The sequence below is a fragment of the Taudactylus pleione genome, unplaced genomic scaffold, assembly GCF_031769625.1.
Source record: "Taudactylus pleione unplaced genomic scaffold, aTauple2 ptg000317l, whole genome shotgun sequence".
NCBI classification, from domain to species: domain Eukaryota; kingdom Metazoa; phylum Chordata; class Amphibia; order Anura; family Myobatrachidae; genus Taudactylus; species Taudactylus pleione.
In genome coordinates this window covers 3,754,678-3,782,172 of record NW_028284718.1, presented here as the reverse complement: position 1 = coordinate 3,782,172, position 27,495 = coordinate 3,754,678, and the positions used below count along the sequence as shown (strand labels likewise).

General features: G+C 32.1%; 7 non-coding genes across 7 annotated transcripts; all 7 read right to left on the bottom strand.

Annotated features, from left to right (window-relative positions):
* Nucleotides 1–724: 724 nt before the first annotated feature.
* On the bottom strand, nt 725–796 carry TRNAP-UGG (transfer RNA proline (anticodon UGG)). The gene has a single exon. It is a non-coding gene; the product is annotated as a tRNA-Pro (tRNA).
* A 1,697-nt stretch (nt 797–2,493) lies between these two features.
* Nucleotides 2,494–2,565, bottom strand: TRNAP-UGG (transfer RNA proline (anticodon UGG)). The gene has a single exon. It is a non-coding gene; the product is annotated as a tRNA-Pro (tRNA).
* Nucleotides 2,566–4,725: 2,160 nt separating this feature from the next.
* Nucleotides 4,726–4,797, bottom strand: TRNAP-UGG (transfer RNA proline (anticodon UGG)). The gene has a single exon. It is a non-coding gene; the product is annotated as a tRNA-Pro (tRNA).
* Nucleotides 4,798–18,044: 13,247 nt separating this feature from the next.
* Nucleotides 18,045–18,116, bottom strand: TRNAP-UGG (transfer RNA proline (anticodon UGG)). The gene has a single exon. It is a non-coding gene; the product is annotated as a tRNA-Pro (tRNA).
* Nucleotides 18,117–20,275: 2,159 nt separating this feature from the next.
* TRNAP-UGG (transfer RNA proline (anticodon UGG)) lies at nt 20,276–20,347 on the bottom strand. The gene has a single exon. It is a non-coding gene; the product is annotated as a tRNA-Pro (tRNA).
* Nucleotides 20,348–22,507: 2,160 nt separating this feature from the next.
* TRNAP-UGG (transfer RNA proline (anticodon UGG)) lies at nt 22,508–22,579 on the bottom strand. The gene has a single exon. It is a non-coding gene; the product is annotated as a tRNA-Pro (tRNA).
* A 2,160-nt stretch (nt 22,580–24,739) lies between these two features.
* Nucleotides 24,740–24,811, bottom strand: TRNAP-UGG (transfer RNA proline (anticodon UGG)). The gene has a single exon. It is a non-coding gene; the product is annotated as a tRNA-Pro (tRNA).
* Nucleotides 24,812–27,495: the final 2,684 nt, after the last annotated feature.

Genomic DNA, 27,495 nt, shown 5'->3' with positions numbered 1-27,495 from the left:
AATTGATTTAAAGAAAATAGCTTTTTGTTTTTAAAAACACCATACACATTTATGTAAAAGTGAATTTGTAAAATAAATAAAATATTTCCTTATGGTCCAGTAGATAGTTTTCTAAGTATGCATATAGGAAAAGTGCAGGGACAAGATTTGTGAGTGCCTACAGAGTTTGGACTTCTCTCATGGACGAAGCTAAAGACTTGTCATATGCAATGTACAAATCATGCTTCCAGACACAGAAGAAAGGCAAAAGACAACCTTGCAATTTCATTTTTGAACTTTTTGTGTTTCAAAATGAGACTATTCTTTTAAAACATTCAAAGCTATCTAGACAGTAGGGAACCTGCAGTTTTCCTAATATACCACAATACAGTTGAAATTTGAATAAGTATGCTCTTATTTTTAGAACAACTAAAATGTTTCCGTAGGATTCTATTAATAGTTTTCTTTCTGTGCTTATTTGGAAAGTGCAGTGACAAGATTTAAAAATGGCTACAGAGTTTGGACTTGTCTGATCGATAAAACCCAAGACTTGTCAAAAGCTATGTGTAAATCATGCATAAATAGAAGAAAGGCAATTGAAAAATGATGAAGGCAAGATTCATAAGTATTTACAAATTCTATTGGGAGTATGGCAAAAACAAAACTCAGTTGATGCTATTGACTTAGCCAATTGAGAAAATCAGATATATATTAACCATGAGATGCACCGTACATAAGAAATAGAAGGCTCGTCCGGGATTTGAACCCGGGACCTCTCGCACCCAAAGCGAGAATCATACCCCTAGACCAACGAGCCAACTGAAAAAAGCCTGTTTTATTTGATTTCTTAACTGTTTTTATGTGAAAATGGTATTCTTTTAAAGCAGTCACTAATCTTTACAAGGAGGAAATATTAGCATAAATAAAATATTTCCTAATAGTCAATATTTTTCTAAGTATACTTGCTTGGAAATTGCTGTGCAAAGTTTTATGATGCCAGCAGAGTTTTTCTGATGGATAAAACCCAAGACATGTCACATGCTATGTGCAGATAAGTACTTACAAATAATTTTAGCAGTTTGACAAAAAGCAAAATTCAATTGTGCAAATAAGTAAATCCAATCTATTTTGAGAGTTTTGAAAAAACAACATTCAGTTGAAATTCACTCAGGAAATTGACATCAATAAGATAATGGAACCATGTCAAAAAATCTGAAAAGTTGGGCTCGTCCAGGATTTGAACCAGGGACCTCTCGCACCCAAAGTGAGAGTCATAGAATCATCAAGTAAGCATGTTTTATTTGATTTCTTAACTGTTTTTATGTGAAAATGGTATTTTTTTAAAGCAGTCACTAATGTATACAAGGAGGAAATTTTATCATAAATAAAATATTTCCTAATAGTCAATATTTTTCTAAGTACACTTGCTTGGAAATTGCTGTGCAAAGTTTTATGATGCCCAGCAGAGTTTTTCTGATGGATAAAACCCAAGACATGTCACATGCTATGTGCAGGTAAGTAATTACAAATAATTTTAGCAGTTTGACAAAAAACAAAATACAATTGTGCAAATAAGCAAATCCAATCTATTTTGTGAGTTTTTAAAAAATAATATTCAGTTGAAGAATTTACTCAGGAAATTGACTTCAATAAGATAATGGAACCATGTCAAAGAATCTGAAAATTTGGGTTCGATCACGATTTGAACCTGGGACCTCTCGCACCCTAAGCGAGAATCATAACCCTAGACCAACAAGCCACCTACCTGAACTTTTTTCTATTGATTTTTCAATTGATTTAAAGAAAATAGCTTTTTGTTTTTAAAAACACCATAAACATTTATGTAAAAGTGAATTTGTAAAATAAATAAAATATTTCCTTATGGTCCAGTAGATAGTTTTCTAAGTATGCATATAGGAAAAGTGCAGGGACAAGATTTGTGAGTGCCTACAGAGTTTGGACTTCTCTCATGGACGAAGCTAAAGACTTGTCATATGCAATGTACAAATCATGCTTCCAGACACAGAAGAAAGGCAAAAGACAACCTTGCAATTTCATTTTTGAACTTTTTGTGTTTCAAAATGAGACTATTCTTTTAAAACATTCAAAGCTATCTAGACAGTAGGGAACCTGCAGTTTTCCTAATATACCACAATACAGTTGAAATTTGAATAAGTATGCTCTTATTTGTAGAACAACTAAAATGTTTCCGTAGGATTCTATTAATAGTTTTCTTTGTGTGCTTATTTGGAAAGTGCAGTGACAAGATTTATAAATGGCTACAGAGTTTGGACTTTTCTGATCGATAAAACCCAAGACTTGTCAAAAGCTATGTGTAAATCATGCATAAATAGAAGAAAGGCAATTGAAAAATGATGAAGGCAAGATTCATAAGTATTTACAAATTCTATTGGGAGTATGGCAAAAACAAAACTCAGTTGATGCTATTGACTTAGCCAATTGAGAAAATCAAATATATATTAACCATGAGATGCACCGTACATAAGAAATAGAAGGCTCATCCGGGATTTGAACCCGGGACCTCTCGCACCCAAAGCGAGAATCATACCCCTAGACCAACGAGCCAACTGAAATAAGCCTGTTTTATTTGATTTCTTAACTGTTTTTATGTGAAAATGGTATTCTTTTAAAGCAGTCACTAATGTATACAAGGAGGAAATATTAGCATAAATAAAATATTTCCTAATAGTCAATATTTTTCTAAGTATACTTGCTTGGAAATTGCTGTACAAAGTTTTATGATGCCCAGCAGAGTTTTTCTAATGGATAAAACCCAAGACATGTCACATGCTATGTGCAGATAAGTACTTACAAATAATTTTAGCAGTTTGACAAAAATCAAAATTCAATTCTGCAAATAAGTAAATCCAATCTATTTTGAGAGTTTTGAAAAAACAACATTCAGTTGAAATTCACTCTGGAAATTGACTTCAATAAGATAATGGAACCATGTCAAAGTATCTAAAAATTTGGGCTCGTCCGGGATTTGAACCCGTGACCTCTTGCACCCAAAGTGAGAATCATAGAGTCATCAAGTAAGCATGTTTAATTTGATTTCTTAACTGTTTTTATGTGAAAATTGTATTATTTTAAAGTAGTCACTAATGTATACAATGTGGAAATATTAGAATAAATAAAATATTTCCTAATAGTCAATATTTTTCGAAGTATACTTGCTTGGAAATTGCTGTGCAAAGTTTTATGATGCCAGCAGAGTTTTTCTGATGGATAAAACCCAAGACATGTCACATGCTATGTGCAGATAATTACTTACAAATAATTTTAGCAGTTTGACAAAAAGCAAAATTCAATTGTGCAAATAAGTAAATCCAATATATTTTGAGAGTTTTGAAAAAACAACATTCAGTTGAAATTCACTCAGGAAATTGACTTCAATAAGATAATGGAACCATGTCAAAAAATCTGAAAAGTTGGGCTCATCCAGGATTTGAACCCGGGACCTCTCGCACCCATAGTGAGAGTCATAGAATCATCAAGTAAGCATGTTTTATTTGATTTCTTAACTGTTTTTATACGAAAATGGTATTCTTTTAAAGCAGTCACTAATGTATACAAGGAGGAAATATTATTATAAATAAAATATTTCCTAATAGTCAATATTTTTCTAAGTACACTTGCTTGGAAATTGCTGTGCAAAGTTTTATGATGCCCAGCAGAGTTTTTCTGATGGATAAAACCCAAGACATGTCACATGCTATGTGCAGGTAAGTAATTACAAATAATTTTAGCAGTTTGACAAAAAACAAAATACAATTGTGCAAATAAGCAAATCCAATCTATTTTGTGAGTTTTTAAAAAATAATATTCAGTTGAAGAATTTACTCAGGAAATTGACTTCAATAAGATAATGGAACCATGTCAAAGAATCTGAAAATTTGGGTTCGATCACAATTTGAACCTGGGACCTCTCGCACCCTAAGCGAGAATCATAACCCTAGACCAACAAGCCACCTACCTGAACATTTTTCTATTGATTTTTCAATTGATTTAAAGAAAATAGCTTTTTGTTTTTAAAAACACCATACACATTTATGTAAAAGTGAATTTGTAAAATAAATAAAATATTTCCTTATGGTCCAGTAGATAGTTTTCTAAGTATGCATATAGGAAAAGTGCAGGGACAAGATTTGTGAGTGCCTACAGAGTTTGGACTTCTCTCATGGACGAAGCTAAAGACTTGTCATATGCAATGTACAAATCATGCTTCCAGACATAGAAGAAAGGCAAAAGAAAACCTTGCAATTTCATTTTTGAACTTTTTGTGTTTCAAAATGAGACTATTCTTTTAAAACATTCAAAGCTATCTAGACAGTAGGGAACCTGCAGTTTTCCTAATATACCACAATACAGTTGAAATTTGAATAAGTATGCTCTTATTTTTAGAACAACTAAAATGTTTCCGTAGGATTCTATTAATAGTTTTCTTTGTGTGCTTATTTATAAAGTGCAGTGACAAGATTTAAAAATGGCTACAGAGTTTGGACTTGTCTGATCGATAAAACCCAAGACTTGTCAAAAGCTATGTGTAAATCATGCATAAATAGAAGAAAGGCAATTGAAAAATGATGAAGGCAAGATTCATAAGTATTTACAAATTCTATTGGGAGTATGGCAAAAACAAAACTCAGTTGATGCTATTGACTTAGCCAATTGAGAAAATCAGATATATATTAACCATGAGATGCACCGTACATAAGAAATAGAAGGCTCGTCCGGGATTTGAACCCGGGACCTCTCGCACCCAAAGCGAGAATCATACCCCTAGACCAACGAGCCAACTGAAAAAAGCCTGTTTTATTTGAATTCTTAACTGTTTTTATGTGAAAATGGTATTCTTTTAAAGCAGTCACTAATCTTTACAAGGAGGAAATATTAGCATAAATAAAATATTTCCTAATAGTCAATATTTTTCTAAGTATACTTGCTTGGAAATTGCTGTACAAAGTTTTATGATGCCCAGCAGAGTTTTTCTGATGGATAAAACCCAAGACATGTCACATGCTATGTGCAGATAAGTACTTACAAATAATTTTAGCAGTTTGACAAAAAACGAAATTCAATTGTGCAAATAAGTAAATCCAATCTATTTTGAGAGTTTTTAAAAAACAACATTCAGTTGAAATTCACTCAGGAAATTGACTTCAATAAGATAATGGAACCATGTCAAAAAATCTGAAAAGTTGGGCTCGTCCAGGATTTGAACCAGGGACCTCTCGCACCCAAAGTGAGAGTCATAGAATCATCAAGTAAGCATGTTTTATTTGATTTCTTAACTGTTTTTATGTGAAAATGGTATTCTTTTAAAGCAGTCACTAATGTATACAAGGAGGAAATATTATCATAAATAAAATATTTCCTAATAGTCAATATTTTTCTAAGTACACTTGCTTGGAAATTGCTGTGCAAAGTTTTATGATGCCCAGCAGAGTTATTCTGATGGATAAAACCCAAGACATGTCACATGCTATGTGCAGGTAAGTAATTACAAATAATTTTAGCAGTTTGACAAAAAACAAAATTCAATTGTGCAAATAAGCAAATCCAATCTATTTTGTGAGTTTTTAACAAATAATATTCAGTTGAAGAATTTACTCAGGAAATTGACTTCAATAAGATAATGGAACCATGTCAAAGAACCTGAAAATTTGGGTTTGATCACGATTTGAACCTGGGACCTCTCGCACCCTAAGCGAGAATCATAACCCTAGACCAACAAGCCACCTACCTGAACATTTTTCTATTGATTTTTCAATTGATTTAAAGAAAATAGCTTTTTGTTTTTAAAAACACCATACACATTTATGTAAAAATGAATTTGTAAAATAAATAAAATATTTCCTTATGGTCCAGTAGATAGTTTTCTAAGTATGCATATAGGAAAAGTGCAGGGACAAGATTTGTGAGTGCCTACAGAGTTTGGACTTCTCTCATGGACGAAGCTAAAGACTTGTCATATGCAATGTACAAATCATGCTTCCAGACACAGAAGAAAGGCAAAAGAAAACCTTGCAATTTCATTTTTGAACTTTTTGTGTTTCAAAATGAGACTATTCTTTTAAAACATTCAAAGCTATCTAGACAGTAGGGAACCTGCAGTTTTCCTAATATACCACAATACAGTTGAAATTTGAACAAGTATGCTCTTATTTTTAGAACAACTAAAATGTTTCCGTAGGATTCTATTGATAGTTTTCTTTGTGTGCTTATTTGGAAAGTGCAGTGACAAGATTAAAAAATGGCTACAGAATTTGGACTTGTCTGATCGATAAAACCCAAGACTTGTCAAAAGCTATGTGTAAATCATGCATAAATAGAAGAAAGGCAATTGAAAAATGATGAAGGCAAGATTCATAAGTATGTACAAATTCTATTGGGAATATGGCAAAAACAAAACTCAGTTGATGCTATTGACTTAGCCAATTCAGAAAATCAGATATGTATAAACCATGAGATGCACCGTACAAAAGAAATAGAGGGTTCATCCAGGATTTGAACCCGGGACCTCTCGCACCCAAAGCGAGAATCATACCCCTAGACCAATGTGCCAACTGAAATAAACCTGTTTTATTTGATTTCTTAACTATTTTATATGAAAATGGTATTCTTTTAAAGCAGTCACTAATGTATACAAGGAGGAAATATTAGCATAAATAAAATATTTCCTAATAGTCAATATTTTTCTAAGTATAGTTGCTTGGAAATTGCTGTGCAAAGTTTTATAATGCCCAGCAGAATTTTTCTGATGCATAAAACCCAAGACATGTCATATGCTATGTGCAGATAAGTACTTACAAATAATTTTAGCAGTTTGACAAAAAACAAAATTCAATTCTGCAAATAAGTAAATCCAATCTATTTTGAGAGTTTTGAAAAAACAACATTCAGTTGAAATTCACTCTGGAAATTGACTTCAATAAGATAATGGAACCATGTCAAAGAATCTAAAAATTTGGGCTCATCCGGGATTTGAACCCGTGGCCTCTCGCACCCAAAGTGAGAATCATAGAGTCATCAAGTAAGCATGTTTTATTTGATTTCTTAACTGTTTTTATGTGAAAATTGTATTATTTTAAAGCAGTCACTAATGTATACAAGGTGGAAATATTAGAATAAATAAAATATTTCCTAATAGTCAAGTATACTTGCTTGGAAATTGCTGTGCAATGTTTTATGATGCCCAGCAGAGTTTTTCTGATGGAAGAAACCCAAGACATGTCACATGCTATGTGCAGATAAGTGCTTGCAAATAATTTTAGCAGTTTGACAAAAAACAAAATTCAATTCTGCAAATAAGTAAATCCAATCTGTTTTGAGAGTTTTGAAAAAACAACATTCAGTTGAAATTCACTCTGGAAATTGACTTCAATAAGATAATGGAACCATGTCAAAGAATCTAAAAATTTGGGCTTGTCCGGGATTTGAACCCGGGACCTCTCGCACCCAAAGTGAGAGTCATAGAATCTTCAAGTAAGCATGTTTTATATGATTTCTTAACTGTTTTTATGTGAAAATTGTATTCTTTTAAAGCGGTCACTAATGTATACAAGGTAGAAATATTAGCATAAGTAATATATTTCCTAATAGTCAATATTTTTCTAAGTATACTTACTTGGAAATTGCTGTGCAAAGTTTTATGATGCCCAGCAGAGTTTTTCTGATGGATAAAACCCAAGACATGTCACATGCTATGTGCAGATAAGTACTTACAAATAATATTAGCAGTTTGACAAAAAACAAAATTCAATTCTGCAAATAAGTAAATCCAATCTATATTGAGAGTTTTGAAAAAACAACATTCAGTTGAAATTCACTCAGGAAATTGACTTCAATAAGATAATGGAACCATGTCAAAAAATCTGAAAAGTTGGGCTCGTCCAGGATTTGAACCAGGGACCTCTCGCACCCAAAGTGAGAGTCATAGAATCATCAAGTAAGCATGTTTTATTTGATTTCTTAACTGTTTTTATGTGAAAATGGTATTCTTTTAAAGCAGTCACTAATGTATACAAGGAGGAAATATTATCATAAATAAAATATTTCCTAATAGTCAATATTTTTCTAAGTACACTTGCTTGGAAATTGCTGTGCAAAGTTTTATGATGCCCAGCAGAGTTATTCTGATGGATAAAACCCAAGACATGTCACATGCTATGTGCAGGTAAGTAATTACAAATAATTTTAGCAGTTTGACAAAAAACAAAATTCAATTGTGCAAATAAGCAAATCCAATCTATTTTGTGAGTTTTTAACAAATAATATTCAGTTGAAGAATTTACTCAGGAAATTGACTTCAATAAGATAATGGAACCATGTCAAAGAACCTGAAAATTTGGGTTTGATCACGATTTGAACCTGGGACCTCTCGCACCCTAAGCGAGAATCATAACCCTAGACCAACAAGCCACCTACCTGAACATTTTTCTATTGATTTTTCAATTGATTTAAAGAAAATAGCTTTTTGTTTTTAAAAACACCATACACAATCATGTAAAAATGAATTTGTAAAATAAATAAAATATTTCCTTATGGTCCAGTAGATAGTTTTCTAAGTATGCATATAGGAAAAGTGCAGGGACAAGATTTGTGAGTGCCTACAGAGTTTGGACTTCTCTCATGGACGAAGCTAAAGACTTGTCATATGCAATGTACAAATCATGCTTCCAGACACAGAAGAAAGGCAAAAGAAAACCTTGCAATTTCATTTTTGAACTTTTTGTGTTTCAAAATGAGACTATTCTTTTAAAACATTCAAAGCTATCTAGACAGTAGGGAACCTGCAGTTTTCCTAATATACCACAATACAGTTGAAATTTGAACAAGTATGCTCTTATTTTTAGAACAACTAAAATGTTTCCGTAGGATTCTATTGATAGTTTTCTTTGTGTGCTTATTTGGAAAGTGCAGTGACAAGATTAAAAAATGGCTACAGAATTTGGACTTGTCTGATCGATAAAACCCAAGACTTGTCAAAAGCTATGTGTAAATCATGCATAAATAGAAGAAAGGCAATTGAAAAATGATGAAGGCAAGATTCATAAGTATGTACAAATTCTATTGGGAATATGGCAAAAACAAAACTCAGTTGATGCTATTGACTTAGCCAATTCAGAAAATCAGATATGTATAAACCATGAGATGCACCGTACAAAAGAAATAGAGGGTTCATCCAGGATTTGAACCCGGGACCTCTCGCACCCAAAGCGAGAATCATACCCCTAGACAAATGTGCCAACTGATATAAACCTGTTTTATTTGATTTCTTAACTATTTTATATGAAAATGGTATTCTTTTAAAGCAGTCACTAATGTATACAAGGAGGAAATATTAGCATAAATAAAATATTTCCTAATAGTCAATATTTTTCTAAGTATAGTTGCTTGGAAATTGCTGTGCAAAGTTTTATAATGCCCAGCAGAATTTTTCTGATGCATAAAACCCAAGACATGTCATATGCTATGTGCAGATAAGTACTTACAAATAATTTTAGCAGTTTGACAAAAAACAAAATTCAATTCTGCAAATAAGTAAATCCAATCTATTTTGAGAGTTTTGAAAAAACAACATTCAGTTGAAATTCACTCTGGAAATTGACTTCAATAAGATAATGGAACCATGTCAAAGAATCTAAAAATTTGGGCTCATCCGGGATTTGAACCCGTGGCCTCTCGCACCCAAAGTGAGAATCATAGAGTCATCAAGTAAGCATGTTTTATTTGATTTCTTAACTGTTTTTATGTGAAAATTGTATTATTTTAAAGCAGTCACTAATGTATACAAGGTGGAAATATTAGAATAAATAAAATATTTCCTAATAGTCAAGTATACTTGCTTGGAAATTGCTGTGCAATGTTTTATGATGCCCAGCAGAGTTTTTCTGATGGAAGAAACCCAAGACATGTCACATGCTATGTGCAGATAAGTGCTTGCAAATAATTTTAGCAGTTTGACAAAAAACAAAATTCAATTCTGCAAATAAGTAAATCCAATCTGTTTTGAGAGTTTTGAAAAAACAACGTTCAGTTGAAATTCACTCTGGAAATTGACTTCAATAAGATAATGGAACCATGTCAAAGAATCTAAAAATTTGGGCTTGTCCGGGATTTGAACCCGGGACCTCTCGCACCCAAAGTGAGAGTCATAGAATCTTCAAGTAAGCATGTTTTATATGATTTCTTAACTGTTTTTATGTGAAAATTGTATTCTTTTAAAGCAGTCACTAATGTATACAAGGTAGAAATATTAGCATAAGTAATATATTTCCTAATAGTCAATATTTTTCTAAGTATACTTACTTGGAAATTGCTGTGCAAAGTTTTATGATGCCCAGCAGAGTTTTTCTGATGGATAAAACCCAAGACATGTCACATGCTATGTGCAGATAAGTACTTACAAATAATATTAGCAGTTTGACAAAAAACAAAATTCAATTCTGCAAATAAGTAAATCCAATCTATATTGAGAGTTTTGAAAAAACAACATTCAGTTGAAATTCACTCAGGAAATTGACTTCAATAAGATAATGGAACCATGTCAAAGAATCTGAAAAGTTGGGCTCATCCAGGATTTGAACCCATGACCTCTCGCACTCAAAGTGAGAATCATAGAGTCATCAAGTAAGCATGTTTTATTTGATTTCTTAACTGTTTTTATGTGAAAATGGTATTCTTTTAAAGCAGTCACTAATGTATACAAGGAGGAAATATTAGCATAAATAAAATATTTCCTAATAGTCAATATTTTTCTAAGTATACTTGCTTGGAAATTGCTCTGCAAAGTTTTATGATGCCTAGCAGAGTTTTTCTGATGGATAAAACCCAAGACATGTCACATGCTATGTGCAGATAAGTACTTACAAATAATATTAGCAGTTTGACAAAAAACAAAATTCAATTCTGCAAATAAGTATATCCAATATATTTTGAGAGTTTTGAAAAAACAACATTCAGTTGAAATTCACTCTGGAAATTGACTTCAATAAGATAATGGAACCATGTCAAAGAATCTAAAAATTTGGGCTCATCCGGGATTTGAACCCGTGACCTCTCGCACCCAAAGTGAGAATCATAGAGTCATCAAGTAAGCATGTTTTATTTGATTTCTTAACTGTTTTTATGTGAAAATTGTATTATTTTAAAGCAGTCACTAATGTATACAAGGTGGAAATATTAGAATAAATAAAATATTTCCTAATAGTCAAGTATACTTGCTTGGAAATTGCAGTGCAATGTTTTATGATGCCCAGCAGAGTTTTTCTGATGGATGAAACCCAAGACATGTCACATTCTATGTGCAGATAAGTGCTTGCAAATAATTTTAGCAGTTTGACAAAAAACAAAATTCACTTCTGCAAATAAGTAAATCCAATCTATTTTGAGAGTTTTGAAAAAACAACATTCAGTTGAAATTCACTCTGGAAATTGACTTCAATAAGATAATGGAACCATGTCAAAGAATCTAAAAATTTGGGCTTGTCCGGGATTTGAACCCGGGACCTCTCGCACCCAAAGTGAGAGTCATAGAATCTTCAAGTAAGCATGTTTTATTTGATTTCTTAACTGTTTTCATGTGAAAATGGTATTGTTTTAAAGCAGTCACTAATGTATACAAGGAGGAAATATTATCATAAATAAAATATTTCCTAATAGTCAATATTTTTCTAAGTACACTTGCTTGGAAATTGCTGTGCAAAGTTTTATGATGCCCAGCAGAGTTTTTCTGATGGATAAAACCCAAGACATGTCCCATGCTATGTGCAGATAAGTACTTACAAATAATATTAGCAGTTTGACAAAAAACAAAATTCAATTCTGCAAATAAGTAAATCCAATATATTTTGAGAGTTTTGAAAAAACAACATTCAGTTGAAATTCACTCTGGAAATTGACTTCAAAAAGTCCATGTCAAAGAATCTGAAAATTTGGGCTCATCCACAATTTGAACCTGGGACCTCTTGCATCCTAAGCGAGAATCATAACCCTAGACCAACAAGCCACCTACCAGAACATTTTTCTATTGGTTTTTCAATTGATTTAAAGAAAATAGCTTTTTGTTTTTAAAAACACCATACACATTTATGTAAAAATGAATTTGTAGAATAAATAAAATATTTCCTTATGGTCCAGTAGATAGTTTTCTAAGTATGCATATAGGAAAAGTGCAGGGACAAGATTTGTGAGTGCCTACAGAGTTTGGACTTTTCTCATAGACGAAGCTAAAGACTTGTCATATGCAATGTACAAATCATGCTTCCAGACACAGAAGAAAGGCAAAAGAAAACCTTGCAATTTCATTTTTGAACTTTTTGTGTTTCAAAATGAGACTATTCTTTTAAAACATTCAAAGCTATCTAGACAGTAGGGAACCTGCAGTTTTCCTAATATACCACAATACAGTTGAAATTTGAATAAGTATGCTCTTATTTTTAGAACAACTAAAATGTTTCCGTAGGATTCTATTGATAGTTTTCTTTGTGTGCTTATTTGGAAAGTGCAGTGACAAGATTTAAAAATGGCTACAGAGTTTGGACTTGTCTGATCGATAAAACCCAAGACTTGTCAAAAGCTATGTGTAAATCATGCATAAATAGAAGAAAGGCAATTGAAAAATGATGAAGGCAAGATTCATAAGTATGTACAAATTCTATTGGGAGTATGGCAAAAACAAAACTCAGTTGATGCTATTGACTTAGCCAATTCAGAAAATCAGATATATATAAACCATGAGATGCACCGTACAAAAGAAATAGAGGGCTCGTCCGTGATTTGAACCCGGGACCTCTCACACCCAAAGTGAGAATCATACCCCTAGACCAATGTGCCAACTAAAATAAGTCTGTTTTATTTGATTTCTTAACTATTTTATATGAAAATGGTATTCTTTTAAAGCAGTCACTAATGTATACAAGGAGGAAATATTAGCATAAATAAAATATTTCCTAATAGTCAATATTTTTCTAAGTATACTTGCTTGGAAATTGCTCTGCAAAGTTTTATGATGCCTAGCAGAGTTTTTCTGATGGATAAAACCCAAGACATGTCACATGCTATGTGCAGATAAGTACTTACAAATAATATTAGCAGTTTGACAAAAAACAAAATTCAATTCTGCAAATAAGTATATCCAATATATTTTGAGAGTTTTGAAAAAACAACATTCAGTTGAAATTCACTCTGGAAATTGACTTCAATAAGCCCATGTCAAAGAATCTGAAAATTTGGGCTTGTCCACGATTTGAACCTGGGACCTCTCGCATCCTAAGCGAGAATCATAACCCTAGACCAACAAGCCACCTACCAGAACATTTTTCTATTGGTTTTTCAATTGATTTAAAGAAAATAGCTTTTTGTTTTTAAAAACACCATACACATTTATGTAAAAATGAGTTTGTAGAATAAATAAAATATTTCCTTATGGTCCAGTAGATAGTTTTCTAAGTATGCATATAGGAAAAGTGCAGGGACAAGATTTGTGAGTGCCTACAGAGTTTGGACTTTTCTCATGGACGAAGCTAAAGACTTGTCATATGCAATGTACAAATCATGCTTCCAGACACAGAAGAAAGGCAAAAGAAAACCTTGCAATTTCATTTTTGAACTTTTTGTGTTTCAAAATGAGACTATTCTTTTAAAACATTCAAAGCTATCTAGACAGTAGGGAACCTGCAGTTTTCCTAATATACCACAATACAGTTGAAATTTGAATAAGTATGCTCTTATTTTTAGAACAACTAAAATGTTTCCGTAGGATTCTATTGATAGTTTTCTTTGTGTGCTTATTTGGAAAGTGCAGTGACAAGATTTAAAAATGGCTACAGAGTTTGGACTTGTCTGATCGATAAAACCCAAGACTTGTCAAAAGCTATGTGTAAATCATGCATAAATAGAAGAAAGGCAATTGAAAAATGATGAAGGCAAGATTCATAAGTATGTACAAATTCTGTTGGGAGTATGGCAAAAACAAAACTCAGTTGATACTATTGACTTAGCCAATTGAGAAAATCAGATATATATAAACCATGAGATGCACCGTAAAAAAGAAAGAGAGGGCTCGTCCGTGATTTGAACCCGGGACCTCTCGCACCCAAAGCGAGAATCATACCCCTAGACCAATGTGCCAACTGAAATAAGTCTGTTTTATTTGATTTCGTAACTATTTTATATGAAAATGGTATTCTTTTAAAGCAGTCACTAATGTATACAAGGAGGAAATATTAGCATAAATAAAATATTTCCTAATAGTCAATACTTTTCTAAGTATACTTGCTTGGAAATTGCTGTGCAAAGTTTTATAATGCCCAGCAGAATTTTTCTGATGGATAAAACCCAAGACATGTCATATGCTATGTGCAGATAAGTACTTACAAATAATTTTAGCAGTTTGACAAAAAACAAAATTCAATTCTGCAAATAAGTAAATCCAATCTATTTTGAGAGTTTTGAAAAAACAACATTCAGTTGAAATTCACTCTGGAAATTGACTTCAATAAGATAATGGAACCATGTCAAAGAATCTAAAAATTTGGGCTCATCCGGGATTTGAACCCGTGACCTCTCGCACCCAAAGTGAGAATCATAGAGTCATCAAGTAAGCATGTTTTATTTGATTTCTTAACTGTTTTTATGTGAAAATTGTATTATTTTAAAGCAGTCACTAATGTATACAAGGTGGAAATATTAGAATAAATAAAATATTTCCTAATAGTCAAGTATACTTGCTTGGAAATTGCAGTGCAATGTTTTATGATGCCCAGCAGAGTTTTTCTGATGGATGAAACCCAAGACATGTCACATTCTATGTGCAGATAAGTGCTTGCAAATAATTTTAGCAGTTTGACAAAAAACAAAATTCACTTCTGCAAATAAGTAAATCCAATCTATTTTGAGAGTTTTGAAAAAACAACATTCAGTTGAAATTCACTCTGGAAATTGACTTCAATAAGATAATGGAACCATGTCAAAGAATCTAAAAATTTGGGCTTGTCCGGGATTTGAACCCGGGACCTCTCGCACCCAAAGTGAGAGTCATAGAATCTTCAAGTAAGCATGTTTTATTTGATTTCTTAACTGTTTTCATGTGAAAATGGTATTGTTTTAAAGCAGTCACTAATGTATACAAGGAGGAAATATTATCATAAATAAAATATTTCCTAATAGTCAATATTTTTCTAAGTACACTTGCTTGGAAATTGCTGTGCAAAGTTTTATGATGCCCAGCAGAGTTTTTCTGATGGATAAAACCCAAGACATGTCCCATGCTATGTGCAGATAAGTACTTACAAATAATATTAGCAGTTTGACAAAAAACAAAATTCAATTCTGCAAATAAGTAAATCCAATATATTTTGAGAGTTTTGAAAAAACATCATTCAGTTGAAATTCACTCTGGAAATTGACTTCAAAAAGTCCATGTCAAAGAATCTGAAAATTTGGGCTCATCCACAATTTGAACCTGGGACCTCTTGCATCCTAAGCGAGAATCATAACCCTAGACCAACAAGCCACCTACCAGAACATTTTTCAATTGGTTTTTCAATTGATTTAAAGAAAATAGCTTTTTGTTTTTAAAAACACCATACACATTTATGTAAAAATGAATTTGTAGAATAAATAAAATATTTCCTTATGGTCCAGTAGATAGTTTTCTAAGTATGCATATAGGAAAAGTGCAGGGACAAGATTTGTGAGTGCCTACAGAGTTTGGACTTTTCTCATAGACGAAGCTAAAGACTTGTCATATGCAATGTACAAATCATGCTTCCAGACACAGAAGAAAGGCAAAAGAAAACCTTGCAATTTCATTTTTGAACTTTTTGTGTTTCAAAATGAGACTATTCTTTTAAAACATTCAAAGCTATCTAGACAGTAGGGAACCTGCAGTTTTCCTAATATACCACAATACAGTTGAAATTTGAATAAGTATGCTCTTATTTTTAGAACAACTAAAATGTTTCCGTAGGATTCTATTGATAGTTTTCTTTGTGTGCTTATTTGGAAAGTGCAGTGACAAAATTTAAAAATGGCTACAGAGTTTGGACTTGTCTGATCGATAAAACCCAAGACTTGTCAAAAGCTATGTGTAAATCATGCATAAATAGAAGAAAGGCAATTGAAAAATGATGAAGGCAAGATTCATAAGTATGTACAAATTCTATTGGGAGTATGGCAAAAACAAAACTCAGTTGATGCTATTGACTTAGCCAATTCAGAAAATCAGATATATATAAACCATGAGATGCACCGTACAAAAGAAATAGAGGGCTCGTCAGTGATTTGAACCCGGGACCTCTCACACCCAAAGTGAGAATCATACCCCTAGACCAATGTGCCAACTAAAATAAGTCTGTTTTATTTGATTTCTTAACTATTTTATATGAAAATGGTATTCTTTTAAAGCAGTCACTAATGTATACAAGGAGGAAATATTAGCATAAATAAAATATTTCCTAATAGTCAATATTTTTCTAAGTATACTTGCTTGGAAATTGCTGTACAAAGTTTTATGATGCCCACCAGAATTTTTCTGATGGATAAAACCCAAGACATGTCACATGCTATGTGCAGATAAGTACTTACAAATAATTTTAGCAGTTTGACAAAAAACGAAATTCAGTTGTGCAAATAAGTAAATCCAATCTATTTTGAGAGTTTTGAAAAAACAACATTCAGTTGAAATTCACTCAGGAAATTGACATCAATAAGATAATGGAACCATGTCAAAAAATCTGAAAAGTTGGGCTCGTCCAGGATTTGAACCAGGGACCTCTCGCACCCAAAGTGAGAGTCATAGAATCATCAAGTAAGCATGTTTTATTTGATTTCTTAACTGTTTTTATGTGAAAATGGTATTCTTTTAAAGCAGTCACTAATGTATACAAGGAGGAAATATTATCATAAATAAAATATTTCCTAATAGTCAATATTTTTCTAAGTACACTTGCTTGGAAATTGCTGTGCAAAGTTTTATGATGCCCAGCAGAGTTTTTCTGATGGATAAAACCCAAGACATGTCACATGCTATGTGCAGGTAAGTAATTACAAATAATTTTAGCAGTTTGACAAAAAACAAAATTCAATTGTGCAAATAAGCAAATCCAATCTATTTTGTGAGTTTTTAAAAAATAATATTCAGTTGAAGAATTTACTCTGGAAATTGACTTCAATAAGATAATGGAACCATGTCAAAGAATCTGAAAATTTGGGTTCAATCACGATTTGAACCTGGGACCTCTCGCACCCTAAGCGAGAATCATAACCCTAGACCAACAAGCCACCTACCTGAACATTTTTCTATTGATTTTTCAATTGATTTAAAGAAAATAGCTTTTTGTTTTTAAAAACACCATACACATTTATGTAAAAGTGAATTTGTAAAATAAATAAAATATTTCCTTATGGTCCAGTAGATAGTTTTCTAAGTATGCATATAGGAAAAGTGCAGGGACAAGATTTGTGAGTGCCTACAGAGTTTGGACTTCTCTCATGGACGAAGCTAAAGACTTGTCATATGCAATGTACAAATCATGCTTCCAGACACAGAAGAAAGGCAAAAGAAAACCTTGCAATTTCATTTTTGAACTTTTTGTGTTTCAAAATGAGACTATTCTTTTAAAACATTCAAAGCTATCTAGACAGTAGGGAACCTGCAGTTTTCCTAATAATCCACAATACAGTTGAAATTTCAATAAGTATGCTCTTATTTTTAGAACAACTAAAATGTTTCCGTAGGATTCTATTAATAGTTTTCTTTGTGTGCTTATTTGGAAAGTGCAGTGACAAGATTTAAAAATGGCTACAGAGTTTGGACTTGTCTGATCGATAAAACCCAAGACTTGTCAAAAGCTATGTGTAAATCATGCATAAATAGAAGAAAGGCAATTGAAAAATGATGAAGGCAAGATTCATAAGTATTTACAAATTCTATTGGGAGTATGGCAAAAACAAATCTCAGTTGATGCTATTGACTTAGCCAATTGAGAAAATCAGATATATATTAACCATGAGATGCACCGTACATAAGAAATAGAAGGCTCGTCCGGGATTTGCACCCGGGACCTCTCGCACCCAAAGCGAGAATCATACCCCTAGACCAACAAGCCAACTGAAAAAACCTGTTTTATTTGTTTTCTTAACTGTTTTTATGTGAAAATGGTATTCTTTTAAAGCAGTCACTAATGTATACAAGGAGGAAATATTAGCATAAATAAAATATTTCCTAATAGTCAATATTTTTCTAAGTATACTTGCTTGGAAATTGCTGTACAAAGTTTTATGATGCCCAGCAGAGTTTTTCTAATGGATAAAACCCAAGACATGTCACATGCTATGTGCAGATAAGTACTTACAAATAATTTTAGCAGTTTGACAAAAATCAAAATTCAATTCTGCAAATAAGTAAATCCAATCTATTTTGAGAGTTTTGAAAAAACAAAATTCAGTTGAAATTCACTCTGGAAATTGACTTCAATAAGATAATGGAACCATGTCAAAGTATCTAAAAATTTGGGCTCGTCCGGGATTTGAACCCGTGACCTCTTGCACCCAAAGTGAGAATCATAGAGTCATCAAGTAAGCATGTTTAATTTGATTTCTTAACTGTTTTTATGTGAAAATTGTATTATTTTAAATTAGTCACTAATGTATACAATGTGGAAATATTAGAATAAATGAAATATTTCCTAATAGTAAATATTTTTCGAAGTATACTTGCTTGGAAATTGCTGTGCAAAGTTTTATGATGCCAGCAGAGTTTTTCTGATGGATAAAACCCAAGACATGTCACATGCTATGTGCAGATAAGTACTTACAAATAATTTTAGCAGTTTGACAAAAAGCAAAATTCAATTGTGCAAATAAGTAAATCCAATCTATTTTGAGAGTTTTGAAAAAACAACATTCAGTTGAAATTCACTCAGGAAATTGACATCAATAAGATAATGGAACCATGTCAAAAAATCTGAAAAGTTGGGCTCGTCCAGGATTTGAACCAGGGACCTCTCGCACCCAAAGTGAGAGTCATAGAATCATCAAGTAAGCATGTTTTATTTGATTTCTTAACTGTTTTTATGTGAAAATGGTATTCTTTTAAAGCAGTCACTAATGTATACAAGGAGGAAATATTATCATAAATAAAATATTTCCTAATAGTCAATATTTTTCTAAGTACACTTGCTTGGAAATTGCTGTGCAAAGTTTTATGATGCCCAGCAGAGTTTTTCTGATGGATAAAACCCAAGACATGTCACATGCTATGTGCAGGTAAGTAATTACAAATAATTTTAGCAGTTTGACAAAAAACAAAATTCAATTGTGCAAATAAGCAAATCCAATCTATTTTGTGAGTTTTTAAAAAATAATATTCAGTTGAAGAATTTACTCAGGAAATTGACTTCAATAAGATAATGGAACCATGTCAAAGAATCTGAAAATTTGGGTTCGATCACGATTTGAACCTGGGACCTCTCGCACCCTAAGCGAGAATCATAACCCTAGACCAACAAGCCACCTACCTGAACATTTTTCTATTGATTTTTCAATTGATTTAAAGAAAATAGCTTTTTGTTTTTAAAAACACCATACACATTTATGTAAAAGTGAATTTGTAAAATAAATAAAATATTTCCTTATGGTCCAGTAGATAGTTTTCTAAGTATGCATATAGGAAAAGTGCAGGGACAAGATTTGTGAGTGCCTACAGAGTTTGGACTTCTCTCATGGACGAAGCTAAAGACTTGTCATATGCAATGTACAAATCATGCTTCCAGACACAGAAGAAAGGCAAAAGAAAACCTTGCAATTTCATTTTTGAACTTTTTGTGTTTCAAAATGAGACTATTCTTTTAAAACATTCAAAGCTATCTAGACAGTAGGGAACCTGCAGTTTTCCTAATATACCACAATACAGTTGAAATTTGAATAAGTATGCTCTTATTTTTAGAACAACTAAAATGTTTCCGTAGGATTCTATTAATAGTTTTCTTTGTGTGCTTATTTGGAAAGTGCAGTGACAAGATTTAAAAATGGCTACAGAGTTTGGACTTGTCTGATCGATAAAACCCAAGACTTGTCAAAAGCTATGTGTAAATCATGCATAAATAGAAGAAAGGCAATTGAAAAATGATGAAGGCAAGATTCATAAGTATTTACAAATTCTATTGGGAGTATGGCAAAAACAAAACTCAGTTGATGCTATTGACTTAGCCAATTGAGAAAATCAGATATATATTAACCATGAGATGCACCGTACATAAGAAATAGAAGGCTCGTCCGGGATTTGAACCAGGGACCTCTCGCACCCAAAGCGAGAATCATACCCCTAGACCAACGAGCCAACTGAAAAAAGCCTGTTTTATTTGATTTCTTAACTGTTTTTATGTGAAAATGGTATTCTTTTAAAGCAGTCACTAATGTATACAAGGAGGAAATATTAGCATAAATAAAATATTTCCTAATAGTCAATATTTTTCTAAGTATACTTGCTTGGAAATTGCTGTACAAAGTTTTATGATGCCCAGCAGAGTTTTTCTAATGGATAAAACCCAAGACATGTCACATGCTATGTGCAGATAAGTACTTACAAATAATTTTAGCAGTTTGACAAAAATCAAAATTCAATTCTGCAAATAAGTAAATCCAATCTATTTTGAGAGTTTTGAAAAAACAAAATTCAGTTGAAATTTACTCTGGAAATTGACTTCAATAAGATAATGGAACCATGTCAAAGTATCTAAAAATTTGGGCTCGTCCGGGATTTGAACCCGTGACCTCTTGCACCCAAAGTGAGAATCATAGAGTCATCAAGTAAGCATGTTTAATTTGATTTCTTAACTGTTTTTATGTGAAAATTGTATTATTTTAAATTAGTCACTAATGTATACAATGTGGAAATATTAGAATAAATGAAATATTTCCTAATAGTAAATATTTTTCGAAGTATACTTGCTTGGAAATTGCTGTGCAAAGTTTTATGATGCCAGCAGAGTTTTTCTGATGGATAAAACCCAAGACATGTCACATGCTATGTGCAGATAAGTACTTACAAATAATTTTAGCAGTTTGACAAAAAGCAAAATTCAATTGTGCAAATAAGTAAATCCAATCTATTTTGAGAGTTTTGAAAAAACAACATTCAGTTGAAATTCACTCAGGAAATTGACATCAATAAGATAATGGAACCATGTCAAAAAATCTGAAAAGTTGGGCTCGTCCAGGATTTGAACCAGGGACCTCTCGCACCCAAAGTGAGAGTCATAGAATCATCAAGTAAGCATGTTTTAATTGATTTCTTAACTGTTTTTATGTGAAAATGGTATTCTTTTAAAGCAGTCACTAATGTATACAAGGAGGAAATATTATCATAAATAAAATATTTCCTAATAGTCAATATTTTTCTAAGTACACTTGCTTGGAAATTGCTGTGCAAAGTTTTATGATGCCCAGCAGAGTTTTTCTGATGGATAAAACCCAAGACATGTCACATGCTATGTGCAGGTAAGTAATTACAAATAATTTTAGCAGTTTGACAAAAAACAAAATTCAATTGTGCAAATAAGCAAATCCAATCTATTTTGTGAGTTTTTAAAAAATAATATTCAGTTGAAGAATTTACTCAGGAAATTGACTTCAATAAGATAATGGAACCATGTCAAAGAATCTGAAAATTTGGGTTCGATCACGATTTGAACCTGGGACCTCTCGCACCCTAAGCGAGAATCATAACCCTAGACCAACAAGCCACCTACCTGAACATTTTTCTATTGATTTTTCAATTGATTTAAAGAAAATAGCTTTTTGTTTTTAAAAACACCATACACATTTATGTAAAAGTGAATTTGTAAAATAAATAAAATATTTCCTTATGGTCCAGTAGATAGTTTTCTAAGTATGCATATAGGAAAAGTGCAGGGACAAGATTTGTGAGTGCCTACAGAGTTTGGACTTCTCTCATGGACGAAGCTAAAGACTTGTCATATGCAATGTACAAATCATGCTTCCAGACACAGAAGAAAGGCAAAAGAAAACCTTGCAATTTCATTTTTGAACTTTTTGTGTTTCAAAATGAGACTATTCTTTTAAAACATTCAAAGCTATCTAGACAGTAGGGAACCTGCAGTTTTCCTAATATACCACAATACAGTTGAAATTTGAATAAGTATGCTCTTATTTTTAGAACAACTAAAATGTTTCCGTAGGATTCTATTAATAGTTTTCTTTGTGTGCTTATTTGGAAAGTGCAGTGACAAGATTTAAAAATGGCTACAGAGTTTGGACTTGTCTGATCGATAAAACCCAAGACTTGTCAAAAGCTATGTGTAAATCATGCATAAATAGAAGAAAGGCAATTGAAAAATGATGAAGGCAAGATTCATAAGTATTTACAAATTCTATTGGGAGTATGGCAAAAACAAAACTCAGTTGATGCTATTGACTTAGCCAATTGAGAAAATCAGATATATATTAACCATGAGATGCACCGTACATAAGAAATAGAAGGCTCGTCCGGGATTTGAACCAGGGACCTCTCGCACCCAAAGCGAGAATCATACCCCTAGACCAACGAGCCAACTGAAAAAAGCCTGTTTTATTTGATTTCTTAACTGTTTTTATGTGAAAATGGTATTCTTTTAAAGCAGTCACTAATGTATACAAGGAGGAAATATTAGCATAAATAAAATAATTCCTAATAGTCAATATTTTTCTAAGTATACTTGCTTGGAAATTGCTGTACAAAGTTTTATGATGCCCAGCAGAGTTTTTCTAATGGATAAAACCCAAGACATGTCACATGCTATGTGCAGATAAGTACTTACAAATAATTTTAGCAGTTAGACAAAAATCAAAATTCAATTCTGCAAATAAGTAAATCCAATCTATTTTGAGAGTTTTGAAAAAACAAAATTCAGTTGAAATTCACTCTGGAAATTGACTTCAATAAGATAATGGAACCATGTCAAAGTATCTAAAAATTTGGGCTCGTCCGGGATTTGAACCCGTGACCTCTTGCACCCAAAGTGAGAATCATAGAGTCATCAAGTAAGCATGTTTAATTTGATTTCTTAACTGTTTTTATGTGAAAATTGTATTATTTTAAATTAGTCACTAATGTATACAATGTGGAAATATTAGAATAAATGAAATATTTCCTAATAGTAAATATTTTTCGAAGTATACTTGCTTGGAAATTGCTGTGCAAAGTTTTATGATGCCAGCAGAGTTTTTCTGATGGATAAAACCAAAGACATGTCACATGCTATGTGCAGATAAGTACTTACAAATAATTTTAGCAGTTTGACAAAAAGCAAAATTCAATTGTGCAAATAAGTAAATCCAATCTATTTTGAGAGTTTTGAAAAAACAACATTCAGTTGAAATTCACTCAGGAAATTGACATCAATAAGATAATGGAACCATGTCAAAAAATCTGAAAAGTTGGGCTCGTCCAGGATTTGAACCAGGGACCTCTCGCACCCAAAGTGAGAGTCATAGAATCATCAAGTAAGCATGTTTTATTTGATTTCTTAACTGTTTTTATGTGAAAATGGTATTCTTTTAAAGCAGTCACTAATGTATACAAGGAGGAAATATTATCATAAATAAAATATTTCCTAATAGTCAATATTTTTCTAAGTACACTTGCTTGGAAATTGCTGTGCAAAGTTTTATGATGCCCAGCAGAGTTTTTCTGATGGATAAAACCCAAGACATGTCACATGCTATGTGCAGGTAAGTAATTACAAATAATTTTAGCAGTTTGACAAAAAACAAAATTCAATTGTGCAAATAAGCAAATCCAATCTATTTTGTGAGTTTTTAAAAAATAATATTCAGTTGAAGAATTTACTCAGGAAATTGACTTCAATAAGATAATGGAACCATGTCAAAGAATCTGAAAATTTGGGTTCGATCACGATTTGAACCTGGGACCTCTCGCACCCTAAGCGAGAATCATAACCCTAGACCAACAAGCCACCTACCTGAACATTTTTCTATTGATTTTTCAATTGATTTAAAGAAAATAGCTTTTTGTTTTTAAAAACACCATACACATTTATGTAAAAGTGAATTTGTAAAATAAATAAAATATTTCCTTATGGTCCAGTAGATAGTTTTCTAAGTATGCATATAGGAAAAGTGCAGGGACAAGATTTGTGAGTGCCTACAGAGTTTGGACTTCTCTCATGGACGAAGCTAAAGACTTGTCATATGCAATGTACAAATCATGCTTCCAGACACAGAAGAAAGGCAAAAGAAAACCTTGCAATTTCATTTTTGAACTTTTTGTGTTTCAAAATGAGTCTATTCTTTTAAAACATTCAAAGCTATCTAGACAGTAGGGAACCTGCAGTTTTCCTAATATACCACAATACAGTTGAAATTTGAATAAGTATGCTCTTATTTTTAGAACAACTAAAATGTTTCCGTAGGATTCTATTAATAGTTTTCTTTGTGTGCTTATTTGGAAAGTGCAGTGACAAGATTTAAAAATGGCTACAGAGTTTGGACTTGTCTGATCGATAAAACCCAAGACTTGTCAAAAGCTATGTGTAAATCATGCATAAATAGAAGAAAGGCAATTGAAAAATGATGAAGGCAAGATTCATAAGTATTTACAAATTCTATTGGGAGTATGGCAAAAACAAAACTCAGTTGATGCTATTGACTTAGCCAATTGAGAAAATCAGATATATATTAACCATGAGATGCACCGTACATAAGAAATAGAAGGCTCGTCCAGGATTTGAACCAGGGACCTCTCGCACCCAAAGCGAGAATCATACCCCTAGACCAACGAGCCAACTGAAAAAAGCCTGTTTTATTTGATTTCTTAACTGTTTTTATGTGAAAATGGTATTCTTTTAAAGCAGTCACTAATGTATACAAGGAGGAAATATTAGCATAAATAAAATATTTCCTAATAGTCAATATTTTTCTAAGTATACTTGCTTGGAAATTGCTGTACAAAGTTTTATGATGCCCAGCAGAGTTTTTCTAATGGATAAAACCCAAGACATGTCACATGCTATGTGCAGATAAGTACTTACAAATAATTTTAGCAGTTTGACAAAAATCAAAATTCAATTCTGCAAATAAGTAAATCCAATCTATTTTGAGAGTTTTGAAAAAACAAAATTCAGTTGAAATTCACTCTGGAAATTGACTTCAATAAGATAATGGAACCATGTCAAAGTATCTAAAAATTTGGGCTCGTCCGGGATTTGAACCTGTGACCTCTTGCACCCAAAGTGAGAATCATAGAGTCATCAAGTAAGCATGTTTAATTTGATTTCTTAACTGTTTTTATGTGAAAATTGTATTATTTTAAATTAGTCACTAATGTATACAATGTGGAAATATTAGAATAAATGAAATATTTCCTAATAGTAAATATTTTTCGAAGTATACTTGCTTGGAAATTGCTGTGCAAAGTTTTATGATGCCCAGCAGAGTTTTTCTGATGGATAAAACCCAAGACATGTCACATGCTATGTGCAGATAAGTACTTACAAATAATTTTAGCAGTTTGACAAAAAGCAAAATTCAATTGTGCAAATAAGTAAATCCAATCTATTTTGAGAGTTTTGAAAAAACAACATTCAGTTGAAATTCACTCAGGAAATTGACATCAATAAGATAATGGAACCATGTCAAAAAATCTGAAAAGTTGGGCTCGTCCAGGATTTGAACCAGGGACCTCTCGCACCCAAAGTGAGAGTCATAGAATCATCAAGTAAGCATGTTTTATTTGATTTCTTAACTGTTTTTATGTGAAAATGGTATTCTTTTAAAGCAGTCACTAATGTATACAAGGAGGAAATATTATCATAAATAAAATATTTCCTAATAGTCAATATTTTTCTAAGTACACTTGCTTGGAAATTGCTGTGCAAAGTTTTATGATGCCCTGCAGAGTTTTTCAGTTGAAATTCACTCTGGAAATTGACTTCAATAAGATAATGGAACCATGTCAAAGTATCTAAAAATTTGGGCTCGTCCGGGATTTGAACCCGTGACCTCTTGCACCCAAAGTGAGAATCATAGAGTCATCAAGTAAGCATGTTTAATTTGATTTCTTAACTGTTTTTATGTGAAAATTGTATTATTTTAAATTAGTCACTAATGTATACAATGTGGAAATATTAGAATAAATGAAATATTTCCTAATAGTAAATATTTTTCGAAGTATACTTGCTTGGAAATTGCTGTGCAAAGTTTTATGATGCCAGCAGAGTTTTTCTGATGGATAAAACCCAAGACATGTCACATGCTATGTGCAGATAAGTACTTACATATAATTTTAGCAGTTTGACAAAAAGCAAAATTCAATTGTGCAAATAAGTAAATCCAATCTATTTTGAGAGTTTTGAAAAAACAACATTCAGTTGAAATTCACTCAGGAAATTGACATCAATAAGATAATGGAACCATGTCAAAAAATCTGAAAAGTTGGGCTCGTCCAGGATTTGAACCAGGGACCTCTCGCACCCAAAGTGAGAGTCATAGAATCATCAAGTAAGCATGTTTTATTTGATTTCTTAACTGTTTTTATGTGAAAATGGTATTCTTTTAAAGCAGTCACTAATGTATACAAGGAGGAAATATTATCATAAATAAAATATTTCCTAATAGTCAATATTTTTCTAAGTACACTTGCTTGGAAATTGCTGTGCAAAGTTTTATGATGCCCAGCAGAGTTTTTCTGATGGATAAAACCCAAGACATGTCACATGCTATGTGCAGGTAAGTAATTACAAATAATTTTAGCAGTTTGACAAAAAACAAAATACATTTGTGCAAATAAGCAAATCCAATCTATTTTGTGAGTTTTTAAAAAATAATATTCAGTTGAAGAATTTACTCAGGAAATTGACTTCAATAAGATAATGGAACCATGTCAAAGAATCTGAAAATTTGGGTTCGATCACGATTTGAACCTGGGACCTCTCGCACCCTAAGCGAGAATCATAACCCTAGACCAACAAGCCACCTACCTGAACATTTTTCTATTGATTTTTCAATTGATTTAAAGAAAATAGCTTTTTGTTTTTAAAAACACCATACACATTTATGTAAAAGTGAATTTGTAAAATAAATAAAATATTTCCTTATGGTCCAGTAGATAGTTTTCTAAGTATGCATATAGGAAAAGTGCAGGGACAAGATTTGTGACTGCCTACAGAGTTTGGACTTCTCTCATGGACGAAGCTAAAGACTTGTCATATGCAATGTACAAATCATGCTTCCAGACACAGAAGAAAGGCAAAAGACAACCTTGCAATTTCATTTTTGAACTTTTTGTGTTTCAAAATGAGACTATTCTTTTAAAACATTCAAAGCTATCTAGACAGTAGGGAACCTGCAGTTTTCCTAATATACCACAATACAGTTGAAATTTGAATAAGTATGCTCTTATTTTTAGAACAACTAAAATGTTTCCGTAGGATTCTATTAATAGTTTTCTTTGTGTGCTTATTTGGAAAG